General features: G+C 41.3%; 1 long non-coding RNA gene across 3 annotated transcripts in view; it reads left to right on the plus strand.

Annotated features, from left to right (window-relative positions):
- The window catches only part of LOC121922761, a 38,681-nt gene extending 17,738 nt beyond the window's left edge, over positions 1 to 20,943 (plus strand). The window contains exons 3-6 of one of the 3 annotated variants that reach the window (XR_006102227.1): positions 18,517 to 18,637; positions 19,436 to 19,545; positions 20,174 to 20,439; positions 20,644 to 20,943. This is a non-coding gene — a long non-coding RNA (uncharacterized LOC121922761). Of the gene's footprint in view, positions 1 to 18,516; positions 18,638 to 19,435; positions 19,546 to 20,173 lie in introns of all 3 variants that reach the window. The other 2 variants (XR_006102225.1, XR_006102226.1) reach the window with 2 other exon arrangements.
- The last annotated feature ends 459 nt before the right edge of the window (positions 20,944 to 21,402 follow it).

Here is a 21,402-nt window from a genome sequence, read left to right on the forward strand (position 1 = left end):
GTTCCTGCTTTTATTTCTTCGCAGAACGTCTGTACCTTTTACAAGAGAAAAAAGAAGGAAAAAAGGTGGCTTTCTCCCTATCACACAAATTTTAGAGGAGGAGTGAGAATATGTTGCCCTCTAGGTGCATTTGGACTACAAGTCAGAGCAGCCATACGCAGCATAGGCAATTGTGAGACATGTTGGGAGTTGCAGTCTATCGACTTATTGTTTGTTCTTAACTGCCATCTCAATGTGTATTTAACAGCTTCAGTGCAGAATAGAGCTCAAAATACCTTGCTGTTTGCAGTGTATTAAAACAGTTTGGATTCAAGTTTGAAGACAGGAAGACTTCTAGATGTAATGTTTTCATGGCTGATATGCTTTCCAAGTGTCAAAGAACCTTCGGGAGAAAAAAATGTTACTTCACTCTTACTGAAGACAGAAGAAAAGCCTGCTTCCAGTTTCAGTACTTCTTTATTTCATTTATCTAACACCTTAAATCTCCTTGCAGCTACAGGATCATCTTGCTCTTAGATTTTTGTTTTGTATAAATTATCTATCATTTTTTATATGCATGACTATTTCTTCAGTTTGTTATTCAAAATACTAGTGTTTAATTTTTGGAATGTATTTTGTCTGTATGTTTAATATCTGACAGGGAATTTTAATTGTATTTTTCTGTTTTATTTAAATTGTGTTTAGGAGAATAAAGAAGAGGGCAGGGTGTTGCCTTCACACGGATCATGGTTGATGGTTGGTATAGTGTGAAATGGATGGGTGGATAAGGTTTGGGAATGAGGGTTATAGGGAAAACTCGAAAAAGAGTATATGAAATGAAAGTATATTAATGGATCAGGACTTGCTAGGTTATCAGGACCAGCATGTGAATATGTATAATATGCAGTTGTCCTGTTCTGTGTGGTGTGAATTGTTTTTGTATATGTATAACAGGCCCATTGAGACTCATGAAGGTCTCTCCCCCCATTTTTTTTCTTTTAAACTTTATATCCACCACCTTCGCATGAATGATTAGTGAGGATGCACAATATATTGTTCTGCATGGTTGCCTGTAGGATCTGTTAACTCCCTTCTTCGGTTGGATAGAAAGAAGTTCGACTTGCTTTTATTTCATAGGCAAAGATATTCTATTCCAACACCTTTTGAGTACTGAAGGTATTTAAAGAAAGGACTTTAGGTGAGGGTGCTGTACTGTTTTTATTGTTGTAACTGGCTCAGTCAATAACCAAAATGAAGACTGCAGTCAAGAAATCTGAATAATATGAATATTTGGAAGGGCACCCATGAAAGAACTAACTAGAATTAGATTTGACCCTTGAGTGTAAAGACATATAATTAAATACTAAAGTCAAAATCATCCAGGACATAGTGTTTCCTTTATCTTTATCAGACAAGGGAAATTGGAAGTATAATCCAATGGCAATCCAAACACAATCATGGGGTTTAAAGTTATTGCGCTATAGACTACCACACACAATTTTGGGCAATGGGAAGTCAGTCCGAACGAAATCATGGGGTTTCACGTTATTGCATGAGAGGTGATCACACGCAATTTTGGGCAATGGCAAGCTATTTTCAGGCAATGGGAAGTCAGTTCGAACGCAATTCAAATTCACATAAATTCACTGAACTAGCGAATTCACATGAATGTGTTCTGGCCCCACTTTCTTTTCATTCAAAATTAAGAGAAATTCCTCCTGTGTGATGAACTCCTATGTATGGTTGTGAAAGCTGGGCAGTGAAAAAAGCTGGCAGGAAGAAAATCAACTTATTAGAAATATGGTACTGGAGAAGGGATACCAGATTACTAAAAAGACAAATGAATGGGTCTTAGAGCAAACCAAGCCTGAACTTTCACTAAAAGTGAAAGTAACTAAACTGAGGCTGCTGTACTTTGGTCATATCATGAGAGGGCATGACCTATTGGAAAAAGATGATAATGCTTGGTAAGGTGGAGGGCAGTAAGAAAAGAGGAAGACTGTACTACAAGTGCATGGTTTCAATCCAGAAAGTCATAGCCTTGAATTTGTAAGACCTGAACAGAGCAATTGACCACAGAATTTGAAAGTTTTCATTCATAGCATTGCCACAAATCAAAGTTGACTTGATGGCAAATAAGAACAAAACAGCACTGTTTTTTGAAATGTTTATTATTTTTAGTTGTGCACTTTAAGCTGTTTTGATTGTTGCCAATAGTTTGGTTCCATTTTACTGTTGATTTTTATATGTGTTAATTCTATGGGCCAGAATCCTGTATGAGAGGTAGGTATGTGTAAGCACCATAGCTATGGTGCTACATAATGTATCCTGTCCTGACCCCCCTTCCCCCCCATCTTCACTTATCAGGCAGCAGCCATTGCAATCAAAGGGAGAATCTGTTCTCCTGTCACTTGGGAAGCAGCTGGTTGCCATTTCCATCCCTCTCATTAGCAATTTCACATGTGACAGGCAGAAGCAGGTCTTCTGTCACAATTCCCCCTTGAACCAGGGATTGCTTACATGATGGGATTCGGCAGGACCACTGCTTTCCAATCAACAGGCGAACAGATCCCTATCACTTGCAGTAGCTGCAGCCTGGTAAGCAGGGATTGAGAGATAATGGCTACATAGCAGTCACGAGTGTGTAACTCTAGGTTATGCATTTGCAATCACCCTGGAGGGCTCCAGTTATTATCTTTAATTTGTAAACTGTCTTGATTCTCTTTTGGGTGGAAAAAGTATGGTAATAATAATTGACCAGAATCCTGTTGGGGGCTTATGTCTTCATAGGTGGGCTTACATATGTGGCAATTTGAATTTTGCAGTTGGGTAATGTCCATATCCAGTAGAGGGCTGTGTATCAAAGCCAGCAAACTGACAGTTGTGAATGCACAAGGGGACTGATGTGCTTTAGTCCCAATGTGCATTGCATCAGTCCTGATGTGTACCAGTGTACATAGTAATGTACCCAGTTTATGAGCCAAGAACTTCATTGCAAATTTTGAGAAGTGCTTACTTGGATATGTAACTATGTTCCAACCTGTCTATTAGTCTGGGAAGTCCAAGTTTGCCCTAAACCATTCTCTTTTAAGTGCAGCTTGTCATGCAGAATTGAAGAAATTTCAGCTGCTGAAATTCAAGTATTACTATTCAAGGCATAGAAAACCTGATGTTCCCCTATTAAATGTGCATAGATATGTAGGCATCAAAGCCAAATGTTTCTGATCAAATAATGTGTCACAGTAGGGGGGGGGACAGTGGCTTCACATTTAGCCCTCTTCAAATTGGGTTATTTGAACTTTGGTTGGTTCTGTGATTTTATCTTATCATGAAAACCTTTTCAATAATGGCACAAGAGTGGCTGTAGAAAGGTTAAGGTGCCACTTCAATATGCTAAACTAAGATATGCCAATTTTCCTGATGAAGCCTGAGTTAGTTATGCACTTGCCTTGAGGCAAAAGATGACGAAACAGTAGAGAATGTCACAGGGTCATTCTGAAAATTTAAGAGACTAGAGAAAGGTTATGTGTGGCTAGAAGGCATGTAATTCAGATCTGCATTTATTTTTACTGTCTTATTTTGCTCTATCTTCTTTTGTGGTGAATATGTTTTACCATAACTTATTCCTCTGACATTTAATATCATTCAGAATGAAAAAAAACCAAAATACTTTGAGCTGTATAATGTAGTGGAGATCATGAAGCAGATAAATACCTTTCAGACAGCATGATAAACACCCTTTTATTGAACCAAATTCAGTATGAATGGAAAGATTATGGATGTTTTTAAATGACGGAGAGTCTTCCTTCCCCCAAAGCAATTGTTTCCCAAAGACAAGATGAATGATCACACAAGGAGTTTTAATCTCTTTATGTTGTTGACTTACTGCATTTTTTGATATTTCACAGGCTCTGTATGGCATATATATCTTTTTCAGTCTTAAACAGATCCACACTCCTGCATAAATATCATAAACTACCACCAATATAAAATTTTCAAAAAAGTAAACAAAAGTGGTCCTAGGAGAAAAAAGAAATTCCTTTGTGAACATCCACAGAAAATGGCTGAGATCCTCCATTAGAGTGTAGCTTTGCCCACATAGGTCTGCATCCACCTGTCTGCCTTCCAGGCAGATATCAAGCCAACCCCCTGCTAGTGGGGAAGAGAGGCAAGGGATTCAAACCATGAAGTAGCAGCTGGACTAATGAAAACTGAAATGCATAGATATAGGATGGGGGACACTTGGCTTAACAAGACTACACGTGAAAGGGATTTAGGAATCCTAATAGACCACAAAATATAGGGGTAGTCATGTTGGCCATATAGCAAATCCAGTAACATCCAAACATTGATACCTTTATTGGACCAACTAAAATACACAACACACACACACACACACACACACATGTATATATACATACAGTATAAATACACACATACACAGTATATGTGTGTCAGGACCCCCTGAAACAACATCTCAGGCTTGGCCAAATTGATCACCAACAATGGTCCGCCCTGGCCTCGCATTGGGAGGCATGAAGATGCTGCAGCCTTTTTCAAAAGCTCATGGCGAACGAGTCTCGAAGAGAAACAACAATGCAGAAAGAACCACAACCTGGAAACATCACCCAAGGAGACTTTCCGCTGTGCTTTCTGCAACCAGACCTGTTTGTCCCGGATTGGCCTTTTTAGTCACCAACACGCTTGTACAAAGCTCAGGATGAGTCCTTCCTGAATCTTCATTCGCGAAGCAAAGCCAGAGATACACACACACACACACACACACAGAGAGAGAGAGAGAGAGAGAGAGAGAGAGAAAATAGAACACGGGGCAATGGATGCAAGCTGTTCGACATTGGAACACACTTCCTTGGAGAGTTGTGGAGTCTCCTTCTTTGGAGGTCTTTAAACAGAGGCTGAATGGCCATCTGTTGGGGGTGCTTTGATTGTGAGTTCCTGCATGGCAGGGGTTGGACTGGATGGCCCTTGGGGTCTCTTCCAACTCTATAATTCTATGGTTCTACATTCAGGGGCTATATTAGGATCATGAAAGTTCCATGAAAGCAACTTGGTGTTATGCACACATGATTGTTATGGAGCCCCTCGTTTAGAAGAGAAACAGCATGGTATAGTGGATTGTACATTTGGACTATGACTCTGGAGACTAAAGTTTGAATTGCCACTCGGATACGGAAACCCACTGGATGGCCTTGGCTTCAGAGGAAGGCAAGCCCCCTGTGACAATATCTTACCAAGAAAACCTCATGATGGGATCGCCTTAGGGTTGCCATAAGTGAGAAACAACTTGAAGTCATACAACAGCAAGGGACTATGAAAGCCCCCTGCTTTCCACTTACTGGGAAGAAGTCACTGCAATTGATGGGAGTCCTTTACCCTGTCACTTGGGAATCAGCTGACTGCTGTTTCCATCCCTCCTTACGCTAATGATATCCAATGAAAGGGGAACTTGCATGACTTCACAGGGATCACTCATAGAAGGAGGTGAAAACAGCAACTAGCTGTTTCCTGAGTGACAGGGGAACAGACCCTCATCAATTGCAGCAGACAGATGCTGCCCCATATGTGGAGATTGGGAGGGTCAAGCAGCCACTTGTTTTGCTTCTCTTTTTTCCTTTCCTGCTCAAAGCGCTTAATCTGTCATCCATTGTTTCTTCTCTTTCTTTTTGGCCCCTGATAGTGTCTTCCTGCATCCTTCCTTTATTATAATCCTGGCTTTTGACCACAGTTTATCTGGTTCTTGGCCTGTTGTGCTTAATGGTGCAAAATTGTTTCTTACAGTGTCAGTAAATTCTGTTGAGATATTGTTCAGATCATATTTTGGAGTAATTCTTCTTTAGCTTCATTCTTATTTTTGATATAATTATTTTGTGGTCTGTACCATAATCAGCACCTGGTCTAGTCTAAACCACCAGAATGGAACCTCACCATATTTTGCTTCAAATTATATAATCTATTTGGTCTTTGTGTCATCCATCTGTGTTGTCCATGTGTATTGTCTTCTTTCTGGTTGTATGAAAAATGTGTTTGTAATGAATAGGTTGTTTGCCTCACAAAAATCTATCAGACACTCACCTGCTATGTTTCTTTTGCCTAATTGAAACCTTCCTACTGCTTTTGATTCTTCTTTGCTTCCTTCTTTGGCATTTCAGCTTGATGTCTTGTGCTGGTGTGATGTCAATTTAATCTTGGATTCCTTTATAGAATCTTTCAATTTCTTCTCGAAGCTCAATTTCTTCTTGAGGCTTAAAAAGGAGACCACATCACTCACTCTCTCTCTCTCTCTCTCTCTCTCTCTCTCTCTCTCTCACACACACACACACACACACTAAATTGTAGCTATTATACCCTGTAGTGAATATTTTTGCTATTGTGTGCCTTTATGTTCCAGTTAAGGCAACCCTCACGCAAACCTGTCATAAAGCTGTCAGGATGAGAGAGTGTCTTGCTCAAGGTCACACTGTGAGTTTCCAAGACTGAAGAGGGATTTGAACTCTGTTCTCCTGGAGTCCTAGTTGAACATCTAAAGTACTGCTACATCTTAGCACAGTCTCAACTTGGTGCAATATGCTTCATGGAAACTGTGACCTTTCCTTAATATTCTGACTAACTATTTTGGTTGTTCATTAGGAAAATACAGTTGACAGTATGCAGTGAATAGTAATGACCCAGAACTAATTCCCCAGCAGAGCCTGACACTTCTGTTTAACTTTAGATAGATGGTTACTATTTTACTCAGTAATTTTTTTTTGTCAAAATACTACTGAGCCACTATTTAGGATTATTGTGTACCACTCTCATAGGAGGCTGTTACATTTAATCACTTTCTCAGCAAAATCCTCTGGGGTACCACCTGCAACCTTGCTTATAGAAATCAATAAACCTATGTTGCCAGGTAACAGAAAATGGCTTAAGTAAAGACAAAACAGCTTTCCAGGAATCTGTCAGGCACAAAGATACTCACCTTCTGCCTTATATATACCAGTTTTGTTCTCTGAAAAGTATATTTTGCTGGTGAAAATAACTATTGCTTCTTCAGAGTTAGTGTCTTGGTTTCTGAAATCTGCATCATACTGCTTATAAATCTAAATAATATTTTGTCCACAGGGAAGTGATACGACCTTAATTCTTCACATAATACATTTGCTTTTTAATTTAACTACTTCAAATAGCAAGTGGCCATCTGCACATTTAATTTTATCACAAGACAAGATTCCTGATGCTGAGGAAAAATAAATATTCATCACATGAAGGCTAGTCATGGTTTATAATAGGTTTGGGAATTGTGTGGCACCCCAGATGTTGTTGAAGTGCAAGATTTAAATTATATTTTGGGATTGTTTTTAGACTGTTTTAAATGATTTTTTTAAAAATTATTTTAATGTACTTAAACATTTTTATTTGTTGGGCATTGTAAATAAAAAATAAATCTCACAAGTCCTAGCCTACATAACCTGTGTTTCATTCTAACAGCATCTGGAGGCCCACACAATTCCCTTTGCTAGTTTATATTATCAGTTATTTGCCATTCACAGTCCCACATCTTAATCAATTGAAGGTGCATTTAGTTTATTAATGAACTGAAAGAGTTATTGGGAGAAGGGAAATAGTTTCAGATCCCCTGTGCTACAATACAGTTCATAGAATCATAGAATCATAGAGTTGGAAGAGACCGCAAGGGCTCTGATCCAATCCAACCCCCTGCCATGCAGGAAATCCAAATCAAAGCATCCCTGACAGATGGCCATCCAGCCTCTGTTTAAAGACCTCCAAGGAATGAGACTCTATCACCCTCCGAGGGAGTGTATTCCACTGTCAAACAGCCCTGACTGTCAGGAAGTTCCTTCTAACGTTGAGGTGGAATCTCTTTTCCTGCAGCTTGCATCCATTGTTCTGGGTCCTGTTCTCTGGAGCAGGAGGAAACAAGCTTGCTCCCTCCTCAATATGACATTCCTTCAAATATTTAAACAGGGCTATCATATCACCTCTTAATCTTCTTTTCTCCAGGCTAAACATCCCCAGCTCCCTAAGTCGTTCCTCATAGGACATGCTTTCCAGACCCTTCACCATTTTAGTCGTCATTGCCGAAAGACAGGTCAGTATGGTGTAATGGTTTGGGTGTTGGACTAGGACACTGGGAGACCAGGGTTCAAATCCTTACTTGGCCATGGAAACCCTGAGAGGTTGGCAATAACAAATACCCTCAGAAAAAACTTGACAAGAAAACCCCATGAAAGGTTCATCTTATGGTTCCCCTAAGTCAGAAATGACTTGAAGGAACACAACAACAAACAAAGACAAGTTCCAGTGTTATACATTAGCTACTTAGTTCAAGGTGTTGTTTTTGACATACTGTGGGCCCTCCTTATGTGTGGACTTGAAGCACCACTGACTTCTTCTTCAAGCAAAAGACCATACAACAGGAGAAAAGAGAAATAACAGTGTTGGAGTCACAGCCACACGTATTGTATCAGATGTTGTTTCTGTTGTTGTTCATTTGGCTTTGAGGGATCATGATGCAGGCAGGGCCACTCCCCACTTGGCCATGTGGCCAAAAGACAGTAGAATTTGAATTGTAACAGAATATATTTGAATATAGAGCTGTTATGAATCTGTATCTGGAAGTGGGCAGTTGGTGTGGTCACCAGAGGTGGGGAAGCCCAAAGAATGTGTGGCTAGTGGTTGGGGCTTCCCGCTGTCTTGGGATCACTTCTCAGTGTGATTGTACTAGATGTACTGTATTCCCTCATCCCCCCCCCAAATATTACTGCATGTTCAGCCCATGGTTGGTTAAATCCAGTATTTAATATTGTTGAAAATGTGGTGCAAAGATACTGTTGAAAATGCAAATAAATAAATAAATAAATAAATAAATAAATTAAAAAAGTCCAGCAGGTACTCCTAAGAGTAACAGTGATAAGAATATCACTGCAAATATTCCAAAATCTGGGGGGGGGGGGAGGTAACCCTAAAATCTGAAACACTTCTGGTCCCTAGCATTTCAAATAAGGGATACTCAACCTATATCTGGATGAGCTGCCTACATTTTGCAATTTTAAAATATATTCTCCTGTAAACATTAGAACTTCATTTTGGAAGAATTTGGCATCAACCCATACGTACATGCAGTGAGCAAGATCCTCCATGGCACACACAGCTGTAACTGCTTGAATGTGCAGCACCATGCCTTCTTGTCCCTGAAAGTTGCCATGGTCCATGGGGCTGCTGCAATTCCCAATAAATAGCCATGGTGGGAGAGGGGAAGGACAGAGGGAGGAGACCAATCATAGGAAACTGACTTTCATCTCCCAGGCTGTTATCCGAGAGACAGAAATCAGAATGACAACCTAATTTCTCTTCTCTCTCCAGCAAACTGCCATTCAAACTGCTGGCAAAAGGGCTTGAGGGGGTAATGTTGGTTTTGGAATACTAACTGGGCATTTCAGTTGCACATTGGATGTTTTGTAGCACAAAACAATACAAAAATATGACCTGATGTTAGTTATGTTGTGGGGCAATATTGTAGTTTAGGGAACCTAAACTGTATATGTCAGAACACACTTTTGGGTTCATCAAGATTTATAGTTGTAGTTGTCCTGTCACCACTAAACATGTCAAAATGGGGAAGGATGTTTATATAACAGTGTTATTGTTGTTGAGATCTTATTGATGTGTTACCAATGAAGTCCTAGATTATGACAAAGGGGAAAAGCCCCTCCCTATCTGCTGTCTTGACACCATGCATAATTTTATTCAGCTCCATCAAGTCTTTCCATGCTTACCTTTTTCTAAGGTAAACAGTCACAACTTGTGTGTGGTGTAATGGCTTGAATGTTGGACTAGGACTCCAGGAGACTCAGGTTCAGATCTTCACTTACTAGAAAATGAGAGGTGTACAAAAGGTTGATAAGCTATGCTTTTATTTATCCTGCTGATGTATTTTGGGAAAACCCTTCTTCACAAGCTAATTCTTCTGTATTTCTTTTTTAGGTATCCAGAATCTCTAGCACTGAATCACTGATCCCTTAAAATGCATCAGCAGGAAAAATAAAAACCTTTTTAAAAAAAAAAAAAAAACAAACACATTAATATTGAGAGGAAAGTTCTCATGTTTAGTTGCTTGTTAAATTGATTGCCTTCTTTCTAGAAACCTTAAATCCAAATTTCCTGACTACCATGTTTCTAAGAAGCTATGCAGTGCAGGCTTTAGGTTAATAACTTATTTATATGCCAATAATTTTTATTGCCAAGTAGGCTGAAATAATATGATGAGTTACTTGTGAGTCATAAGATGACTATGCTGCTAAATGTGGCCAAAAGAAGCCTTAGAGAAAGAGGACAGAATAGATGAGACACTGCCAGACGAACTAAAAACTAATACATTTTGCTAGCAATGGTATTTTGGTTAAACTCCAACATCTTAATCATATGTCTTTAAATATAATATCTGCTAAACATATCTAGCTTGACAAGTTATTAAACACATGAAATGCTTGCAGTTTCTGAAGATTTATACATGAGTGTATAGTTTGCCAAAGTGTTAGTAGTCTGAAATTTTACATGTAAAAATAGATTGTATAAAATAGTGTGATGTTACACTAAAATTTGGAATGCTCTTTTTCAAAACGAATTACATTCATAGTCAGTGATGTTCCTGCACTGTCACCCGCTGCAAAGGTTGGGGCTTCTGTGGGTGGCATGTTCTTCATCCCCCCCCCATGGTACTCCACTAGTATTTCTGTCCAGAATGAAGAACAATCTTGGATTCGATCCATCAATCACTTAGAAATCCACCTAACAGTATCATTGCCTAGCTCTCATTTTATCATGTTGTATGTAAGGGACCCTGTTGAAAGTTTTTAGTGAAATCAATATAACTGTTATTTGTTGCAATTTTTTTTAAAGTACTTTGTTACCATTACTTGTTACGATTTCAAGGAAGTCAGTCGCTTGTTCTTTTGCAACATCTAAATCCCCGTTTACAAAAAAAAATTCTAAAACCATAAGGAAATGGATGAAAATCTCCTCAAGATGACCCTGTAAACACTTTCCCTCCAACGTAATGATTAATGGTTGTTGACTGACCAAGAGAATAAAGAGACACAAAGCTTGGGTCAAATAAGGGTGACTTTATTTAACTATTAACCTATTTAACTTTAACTCCTAAGTGGTGCCAAAAGTGAGAGTAGCCTAGTGTGGAAGGAGCTGAGGCAGGGGATCTTCCACAGACCTCCTCCCCAGATTCTTCCTGGTGAAACACCTGGATCCCAGGGAGAGCCCAATATGGTTGCTGCTGGAAGACCAATCCCAAGAATCCCTCCCCCAAGCCTCATGACACAGCCCCAAAAGAAGTCTCCTAACCTATCCCTGGATCCCGTGACCAAAAGAGGCAGATCCCAAGCCCTCCCCTTCACCCATTCATTGTATATTTGTAACACTTGTGTTGTATAGAGATGCTGCACAGCGGAATGTGTAACAGAATGCAAAATGTGTTAGGGTCCACTTGAGGTTCCCCTGTCATGGGTTATTTTTATTATATTTTGTTTGTGTAGAAATATAGTGGATAGTGATGTTCTAGTTGAGGAATTTGTTATTGCTGTTGTTGTTGAAACAGTTTTGGTTTAGTTGCTAGGAATGGGAGGCGAGGCTGGTGGAGGGAATGAGAGAGACACTGGATGTTACCAAAGCCTCAGGGTCATTCTCTTGGGAAAGGAATGAGAAGGAGGGGGAATGAGAAGCAAGGGGGTTAGGTGTGAAGGATGGTTATATGCTTTTGATTAGGTCTTTGAAGCCAATTCTGGCTTCTTGTCCTGGGGGACCTCAACATCCCCTTCGAGACCAGTCATGCTCCAACTGGTGCGGCTCGGGAGTTCATGGCTACCATGACTGCCATGGGTCTGTCCCAACTGGTCTCAGGGCCCATGCATTCTGTTGGTAATACACTTGATGTTGTCTTCTGTATGGACATGGAGTCTCCGTGGGCAGAGGTAACCAATATCTCTGCCCTGTCATGGACAGATCATTTCCTGGTCGAGGCTAGTATCAAGGCTACTACCCAGCTCCTCCCAGGGGGTGGCATACCTATTAGGATGGTCCATCCTCGAAGGTTGATGGAACCCAAAAGGTTCCAGGAAGCCTTAGAGGGTTATCTGGTTGGAACTGACGGTGATTCTGTTCATGCCCTGACTAACATCTGGGATATTGATCTCTCCAGGGCTATACACAGCATCGCTCCCAAGTGTCCTTTCCGGCCTGCTTCCAATAAAAAGCCCTGGTATACGGAAGATCTCAGGGCAAGGAAACGGGCTGCGCAACGACTAGAGCAAAAATGGCGGACACATCAGGACTTAGCCGACAAGACACTCCTAGACTCTCATTGCCTACGGAGTGGCAATAGGTGCAGCTAAGAATTCGTTCTATGCTGCACGTATTGCGTCCGCGGAGTCGCATCCGGCAGAGTTGTTCAGGGTTGTGAGAGAGCTCACTCAACTGGCTCCCCCCCTGAACCCACTGTTGGAGTCATCTAAAGCCTGCTGCGACGAGTTTAACAACTTCTTCGCGGATAAAATCTCTCGGCTAAGGACTGATCTCAATGCTGTTATTGGTTCAGAATCGAGAGTAGAGGCATCCAGAGCTTCCGTGGACTCAGTTATACTGGATCATTTTGAGTCTGTAAGTACCGAGGATGTGGACAAGATCCTCGGTAGTGTTAGGAAGACAACCTGCTCTCCCGATCCCTGTCCTTCATGGCTGGCAGTTCAAGAGGGGGCGGCGACAACCGAGATGGTGCGCCGCATCGTTAATTCTTCTTTCAGGGAGGGCCGTTTGCCATCTAGCTTGAAAACGGCCATTGTGAAACCTTTATTAAAAAAGCCCTCCCTTGACCCCCTAATTCGAAATAATTATCGGCCCGTTTCACTGCTGCCATTTTTAGGGAAGGTGATCAAGAGAGCGGTTGCCTCCCAGCTACAGAGGGTCTTGGAAGATACGGATTATCTAGACCCATTTCAAACCGGATTCCGGGCGGGCTATGGGGTTGAGACTGGCATGGTCGCCTTAGTCGATGATCTCCGTCTGGGCATGGACAGGGGTAGCGTGTCCCTGTTAGTGCTCTTGGACATCTCTGCGGCCTTCGATACCATCGACCATGGTATCCTCCTGGATTGCCTGGGGGAGTTGAACATCAGGGGCACTGCTCTGCAGTGGTTCCGTTCCTACCTCTCGGGCAGATTCCAGATGGTGGAGCTGGGGGATTGTCGCTCCGATAAGAGGGCCCTTACATCTGGGGTCCCTCAGGGAGAGATTTTGTCCCCCATGCTATTTAACATTTACATGAAGCCGCTGGGAGAGATCATCCGGGGACACGGGGTGCGGTGTTATCAGTATGCTGATGACACCCAAATAGTCTTCTCTATGTCTCCGACTGCTGCAGTGTCTAACGATGGCATCTCTTCACTCAATGCCTGTCTGGAGTCGGTAATGGGCTGCATGAGGGAAAACAGACTCAGCCTGAATCCAGAGAAAACGGAAGTGCTTGTGATAGGCTCCCCCGGTCCCGGGAAGGAAGTTTGTCCACCTGTCCTGAACGGGGTCACGCTCCCCGTGAAGGACACAGTTTGCAGTCTGGGGGTGCTTCTGGACTCGTCGCTTCACCTGACTTCTCAGGTGGATGCGACAGTTAGAGGCGCCTGTTATCAGCTTCGGCTGATACGCCAGCTGCGACCCTACCTGGGCTGGGGGGACCTTGAAACAGTGGTACATGCACTGGTAACCTCTCGACTTGATTTCTGTAATGCGCTCTACATGGGGCAACCCTTGTACCATACTCGGGAGCTACAATTGGTTCAGAATATGGCAGCAAGGCTGGTCACTGGTAGCTCCAAGGCCAGCCATATAACACCTATATTGAAAGATCTGCATTGGCTGCCTATCTGCTTCCGGGCACAATACAAGGTGTTGGTTGCTACCTATAAAGCCCTAAATGGCTTGGGCCCAGAGTACTTGGAGGACCGCCTCTCCCCATATAATCCGCCCCGCACTCTCAGGTCAGGAGGGAGACAACTTCTGAGAGTTCCTAAGGTTAGATACACAGTGTCCGCGCATAGGGTCTTTTCTGTTTTGGCCCCCCGGACTTGGAACTGTCTTCCTGACGAGATCCGCTCGGCCCCCCTTCCTTGAGTCTTTCAAGAAAAATCTTAAGACTTATCTCTTCCGCCAAGCTTTCCCCCACATGTCCTAATTGTTATCTTCTCCTGTTTTTTGTGAATGTTTTTATTGAATGTTTACTGTTTTTTACTGGTTTTAAATATTATGATTGAATGATGGTTTTTAATGATGTATTGTACTGTTTTAATATGGGGGGATTGTTGCTGTTACAATTTGTATTTTACTATGTTGTGAACTGCCGTGATCGAAGGAACGGCGGTATATAAATAAAGTCTCATTCATTCATTCATTCAAATCCTTCTCTACTGTGCTGAGCTGCTCAATAAATGCTTTCGGGTTTACCCATGAAACTGGTTATTGAGTAAGTTAGAGATGGGGTCATCACAAAATGCATGCAACCCAAATGTACAAGCCCATGTGCCTCTGCATATAGAATGGTGTCACAGGAACAATTCTGCTTCCTCAGCTTTAAACTGAAAGAAGACCTTCTAGGGGTGTGTTCTCACTTGTGATTTAAAATGAATTTAAATACAGCGGTTCATTTTAAAGCGATTCAAAATACAGCGAGTGTTATCCCGCTTTTCAATTCGCTTTATTTGTATCGTTCCCATTTACTTAATGTTTTATTTTAATTTGCTGTAATTGACCCTGTTTCGTCCCCATTCAGGGATGAATCGGTGTATATTTAAACCGGTTTTGTTACTTTTTTGTTCACATTCACTTGTTTCGGCTGTCAATCAAAGCGACGTCATCATGACGTCACATTAATTCGGAGTAACATACACCGATGTAGCCTGTACCTGCGTTCCCACTACCTGGCTGATTTTAATTCGTTATAAATTTCGCGGTTGTTTTTTTTAAAAGAGCCAATCAGGAGGCGCTTATTCGTCCTCTTCTGTGTCTCCCCATATTAACTGCCATAACTCAGTGCTGGGAATGGTAGTTTATTATGGCACCAGCACTCTCTGGCAGAGGAGGATAAATGTTTCACAAACACAACAAACACAACCATTCCATAGTTCCTCTGGAAAGAGCCTCGGTAGCCCAAAATTCGCTTTGGCTGCCCCATGGGGAGAGAATCTTTGGGGAAGATTGTTCCCAGGGTTTTCTGGAGAGCCTTGAAGTGGGGATATGTACTGCAAAACCCATACCATAGTTCCTCCAAAGCCCATCTGCTGCTCAGGCAGAGGTGAAAAAGAAAAAAAGAATAGTTAAAAATGGTGTTCAATGGCTCTCCTCACACATCGGTCTATGAAAGAGGAGCAGAGGGGTGGTTGCAATCCACTGGAGGAAAGGCTATTATGCGAATGGAAGAAAATGGCGCTGGTGATGCAGAAAGAGACCAAAGAGGGTGACACCCCCAGGCCAGCCCATCGCGCTCCGCTCCTCCCATCCAGTTGACCCGATTCAAAGGCTGAAACGTTCCTATTTAAATATCCCGAATCAAGGAAAAATTGTAGGTTCAACCCTTCTATTTTTTTAACCCGGATTATACGCCATTAACACGGATTAAATAAAAATCCGGTTTATGATTCGGATTTTAGTGGGAACGATTGTGGGTTACTCTGGAACTGTTCTAGAGTTAATTCGGTTTCTAATAGGAACGCTATACCTTGGATTCAATTTGTAACACGGAATATAAGCCAGTGAGAACACCCCCTACATCAGCAGACAATGTTCAGCTGCTTACACAGGGAAATTTTCAGATGCGTAAGACACCAATAGGACTCTGGTCAATATCTGTCTGTCTGTCTGTCTCTGTCTGTCTGTCTGTCTGTCTGTCTGTCTGTCTGTCTATCTATCTATCTATCTATCTATCTATCTATCTATTTCACAGTATATTGAGGAAAGAAACACTTTAGTACTTTAGTACTTTGAGTGTGGGACTAAGAGTCTGGAGACCAGGGTTCAAATCCCCAATCAGCCACGGAAACATACTGGGTGATCTTGGGCAAGTCACACCCTTTCAGTCTCAGAGGAAGGTAAAGATACTTCCCCTCTGAACAAATCTTGCCAATAAAACCCCTGAATAGGTTCACCTTAGGGTCACAGTAAGTCAGAAATGACTTGAAAACACACAAGAGCAATAGCTATTGCGGAAAGACAGTACTGAGGAATTAATTTTTCATCAATTAGGATTTCAGCTACTGCATTTCTTTATATACCACTGTAACCTTCAAGCAACATGCAATATAGATTCAAAGAACAGAAGAGAAATAAACATAAGAGTTGTAGGGAATCACTGGGTGGTAAATCATAGGGGGAGTTAGTGAAGGACAGATAGTGTTATCAGTTTTCGGACAGATGTCCATCCAACCTCTGTTTAAAGACCCCCAAAGAAGGAGACTCCATACTCCAAGGCAGTATGTTTTACCATCAAACAGCTCTTACTGTCAGAAAGTTCCTCCTAATGTTGAGGTGGAATCTCTTTTCCTGTAGTTTGCATCCATTGTTCTGGGTCCTGTTCTCTGGAGCAGCAGAAAACAAGCTTGCTCTATCCTTAATATGACATATTTTGACATTTTATAAGGAAATAATATTGTTCAAATCAGAACAATTTTATTTGAATAAATTCAATAATTAATACATGTAAATTTTATACATATTGTCTCACACACAGCCCCACTCACATGCACTAATACTCACAGATATGCACACACTCAGTCTCATTCTCTCACTCTTTCTTTCAGTTACACACACATTCAGTCACTCTCTCTCTCTCTCTCTCTCTCTCTCACACACACACACACACACAGTGTCACTGAGAAACATTCATTCTCTTGTGTTCTCCACCTCACTCAGGCAAAGGCAGTTACTCCAAGTGGCCTCCTCACTTTTCTCTTCCCGTACAGGACAGAAAAAATTTGGGAAGTGGAGAAGGAGTGGGAGGGATCAGCATCTCCAAGTCTTATACCTCCTTTGAGGAACTCCACCATTTGAGAACCACTGGCTTAAACACTATGATTTACAATCTGATATGAATCTGTTCAAGAAATCTAAAATGAAGGTCGAGCAGATGGTTTAAAGAACAAAGGAAAAATTAAGAGAAAATCACCGTATGATATACATGTTGAAGTCCTCTTTCCAGAAGTCTTCCAGATGATTTCTTATTCTGCATAATTGTTCCTAATTGATTGACATCATTAGGAACTTTGTGTGCACTTTTTGCTCTGTGCTCAGATTCACAGATTCCTGCTCCAAGAGAGCATCTCTGAATCATTTCATGACTAAAGTCCTGGAGGCAAACATCCTTCTACTCAAACCAGAATCATCGCTATAAAAAGATGCAAATAAAGAGCAGGAGACAGAGGACTTGTGAGGTGAAAAATGTATATGTGTGAGCATGGAAGGATTTTGCTCCGAAACACTTGCTCATGAGGGCAGGCTTATAGGCACTTGGTTGGGTGAACTAATGAACCATTTATTGATTAGTGACATGCCCATCCATAGATGGGCATGTTAACAAAAATTTGGTCATTAAGATAATTTGCATCTAAGGTGAGTAGGCAAAACCAGCTTCAGATCCTCTTTTATACTCTCTCCAGAAATTTTATTCCATTTTGGGGGTTCTCCAAATTACATTTATAGCATCTTATAGGGGAAAAGACAATTTGGAATGCAGGAGGTTTCTCCCATGTTAACAGCCCAGTTTCTTTGAAAAATATACTTTTACCTCCTGTCCATCTCTGGTTGCTCTTAGAGTGCTGAATAATTTTTTGAGAAATCAGGAAACCACACAGTTTTGTAAGCTGTTTTATAAAAGTCACTAACATTTACAAAGAGAGAGAAGGAAAGAGTCTCAGTTTCATAGGCAGGTGGAAGAAGCTGAAATAACCATCTACAGATATTGCAAATTAGAAAAGGCCAATATCTGTATGTAAAATAAAGTTATTATTTCTTTATGTTGGGAAATGTAAGATATAGTAGTAGCCCATTCCATCCTCCCCTGCAGGGCGGAGCTGAGGAAGAAATTAACTTTAGCCTTTTTTTGTGAAGTTTTTAAAGTAGTTTCACTCATGAATACTTCTGCATGATCAACACAAGTCCAACCTCTCAAAGAAAGGTAAGAAAAGGTAAGAAAAGAAAAGAACTATGTAATATCTGAAAGTTGGGACATCTTTAGGCTGCCTCCAGATGGGTAAAAGGTCTCTGAAAGTCCCACATTTTGTTCCTGTAGCAACTGATCTTGTTATGGAAATCCATACGACATTTTCCTCTTTCTGAAGTATTTCCTAGGAGCTCTTAGTATTATCAAAGACTTTTTATTTCCAGTTCTGAATCAATTTAAATTAACCCAGTGCTTCTAAAATGAAATGTATCCATTAATTGCCTTGGGTGTTTCTGTTGTTTCAGACCCAGTAAAAACAGCTGCCAAATAAGCACAGCGATTCTTTCCAGGACAAAGGACTCCACATTCCTGCTATTGCTGCTCAGAGGTTTGCAGGTCCCCAAGGAGACAAGTGGCAGCATCAAGGTATGTGTGGAGGCTTCATCCATGTTCCTGCTGCCGGTGCAGCTCATTTCTCCAGGGGCTGTGGTGCCACGAAGAGAGAAGTTGTGGTGGGTGAGGGACTCAGGCCTCCATGTTCCTGCCACTGCCATTCATTTCCTCAGAGGGCCACACAGGATGATGCCCCCGGTAAGGTGTCACCCAGTGCAATCCGCACCCCCAGCACCCCTTAGTGATGCCCCTGATGAGCCAGTGCTAGAAACATGAGTGATTTTTCTGGATGCGTTAATAAGGTAAAAGGAAAAATGTATGTTATCATCTCAAGAAATTACTCTTGGGATAGGAAAGGAGAGAGACATAACAACATGACATATACTTAGGCAAGAGCCCCTAAAGGCTGGAAGTAAGATATTACTGAGGTTGGAAATTAATGGCGGGTTACAGACCGCCAAATAGTACGTATACAATACGTACTAGGGTTAGGAAGGGGCGGTGCTTCCGCACCCCCCTAACCCTAATACGTATTGAATACGTACAAGATGGCAGCGCCCTGTTCATATGGGCGCTGCCATCTTGACGTATCGGACGCTGAGCGTCCGTATGCGTCGCGTCCTTTGTGACGTAGTGAGTGCGCCCCTGGCGCCTCGCTACGTCACAAAGGCGACTCAAAAAGAAGCTCCATTTTGGAGCTTCTTTTTGGGTCCACATGGGAGCCGCGCCGTGTAGAGGCTCCGGCTCCCCCGCGGACCAACTGGCGGTGGCGGCAGACCGCCGCAAAGCGGCGGTCTGTAACCCGCCAATGGCTGCTTCTTTCCCAAACAGAGAGAACCAAGAAACTAACTTTTTGAAGAAGGAGGGAGTGATCTCAACAAGTAAGAAGAAATCTAAAGGCTTGACTACACAGACCAAAGAAAGATGGAAAGAGATAAATTGTAGGTATCATCTGACTCCCCTCTCCCACTAATCATTTTATACAAGCTTTGATTCTTCTTTTTTCCCAACCACTTTCAGCACTTTACCCAAGCCTGATCATGTTGGTTAGTTCTCCCACAATTGTGATATAAAGGTCTCTTGAGTTGGATAAGAACACTTTTTAGCCTTTCGTACCATCCAAAATTTCAGAAATCAAAACCGGGACACTTGTGTCCAAGCAACTTCAGAATTTTTTAAGATGGCAAAAAGCATTAGTGAGGAAGAACAGACAAGCTAGGAGATGTAGCAGCAGTTTGCTTTTGCCTGAGTCTACTGGGAAAGGCAAGATCCTGCACTCTGCTTGAGTTAATTGACTATAAACAAACTTTTGCATTTTGAAATCAGTTTGCAACAATTGAAGAAAGCTGAGGACAAGAGGGGAAAGTGACAGGAGGAGAGAAAATTGCTACATTTTAAAAGCAGCTGAAAAAGTGAGGTGAGAGAGGATTAATAAAGACTATCCCTACCAAACTGGGACAGTTGGAGTGTATGGTTTCTACTTTGACAAAAGTAATTCAGTCCCACTATGCTAGTGTAAGGTGTCATGTAAAGTTCAAACAAATTTGCTCCAACTCTTTTGCTTTGCAGAATTTGATGTGGAACCTCTCTTTTGCAAATGGAAACATTATGTTAAGAAAATTATCTGCAAACTCACCCCCCCCCCCCCAATACAATTTTTAAAACACCTGTAAAACCATATTGCACAGAGGATGGCAATGGCAAACCCACTCTGAAGAAACTTGCCAAGAAAACCTGATGACACGTTCCTCTTAGTGTCGCCACAAGTCAGAAACGACATAACAACAACAAAAAAAATCGTATTGGGACATATCTGTAAGAGAGATCAGAAATATGTAAGTTTTTTTTTTAAAAAAAATCTAATTCCTTATCATTTCCTTCTGGTATGTATGTGTTTATACTGTATATCTAGTCCTTCTGTCTGTGTCTGTCTGTCTGTCTGTCTCTCTATCTATTGGTCTACCTACCTACCTACCTACCTACCTATCTGCCTGAATAGGTTCTAATTTGTATTATGATGTTTCTATATTTTTCTAAAGGAGATTTCTTCCCTATTCAGACATCGTGAGAGCAAACGAACAAGAAAATGCAAAAAAGGTCACTCATTCCCCATGGCACCAGGAGACTTCCCTGAAGGAATTCATGTTCTCACTTATGTGGAACATTAGTTCAGCTGCTTGTGCTGTAATCTCTCACAGTTATTTTCAGGAGGCACTTGTGAGAACTTGAGGGCGCATGGTATTAGATGGATGGGTAGATAAATGATAGATGGATAGATAGTTTTATTTTTTAAAATATGACGAACTAGTTATTATCATAATCATTATTATATTTATGTATCCTGCTTTCCTCCCTGAATTGGGACTCAAAGTGGCTCACAATTTAAAAGAAGAATATAATTAAAAACATACAAAAATGAACATTAATATACAGTGTGCCCTGTATATTGTAATATATTTTATAGCAGCAATAGCAAGTACATTTCTGTACTGCTTACTGATGTACTAAGCAGTTTACAAAGTGTAAGCTAATTGCCCCCAAGAAGCTGGATACTCATTTTAGCGACCTATGGAAAGATGCCAGTCGATCCGGAGCCCTTGGCTGGTCTTCAACTCACAACCTTGTGGCTTGTGAGTGGCTGCAGTACACGCATTTACCTGTATGTTGGTTTCATTTAATTGTTGATCACAGTGAATGATTCTTTCTTTGTAAAGCATTGGTTTTGTTATTGTTTGAAAATCAATTTAAAATAAAAAATCTGAAAAGATGAAAAGCTGTTAAAACTAAACCCCAATTGC

This window comes from Sceloporus undulatus, chromosome 2 (genome assembly GCF_019175285.1).
Source record: "Sceloporus undulatus isolate JIND9_A2432 ecotype Alabama chromosome 2, SceUnd_v1.1, whole genome shotgun sequence".
Lineage (NCBI taxonomy): Eukaryota > Metazoa > Chordata > Lepidosauria > Squamata > Phrynosomatidae > Sceloporus > Sceloporus undulatus.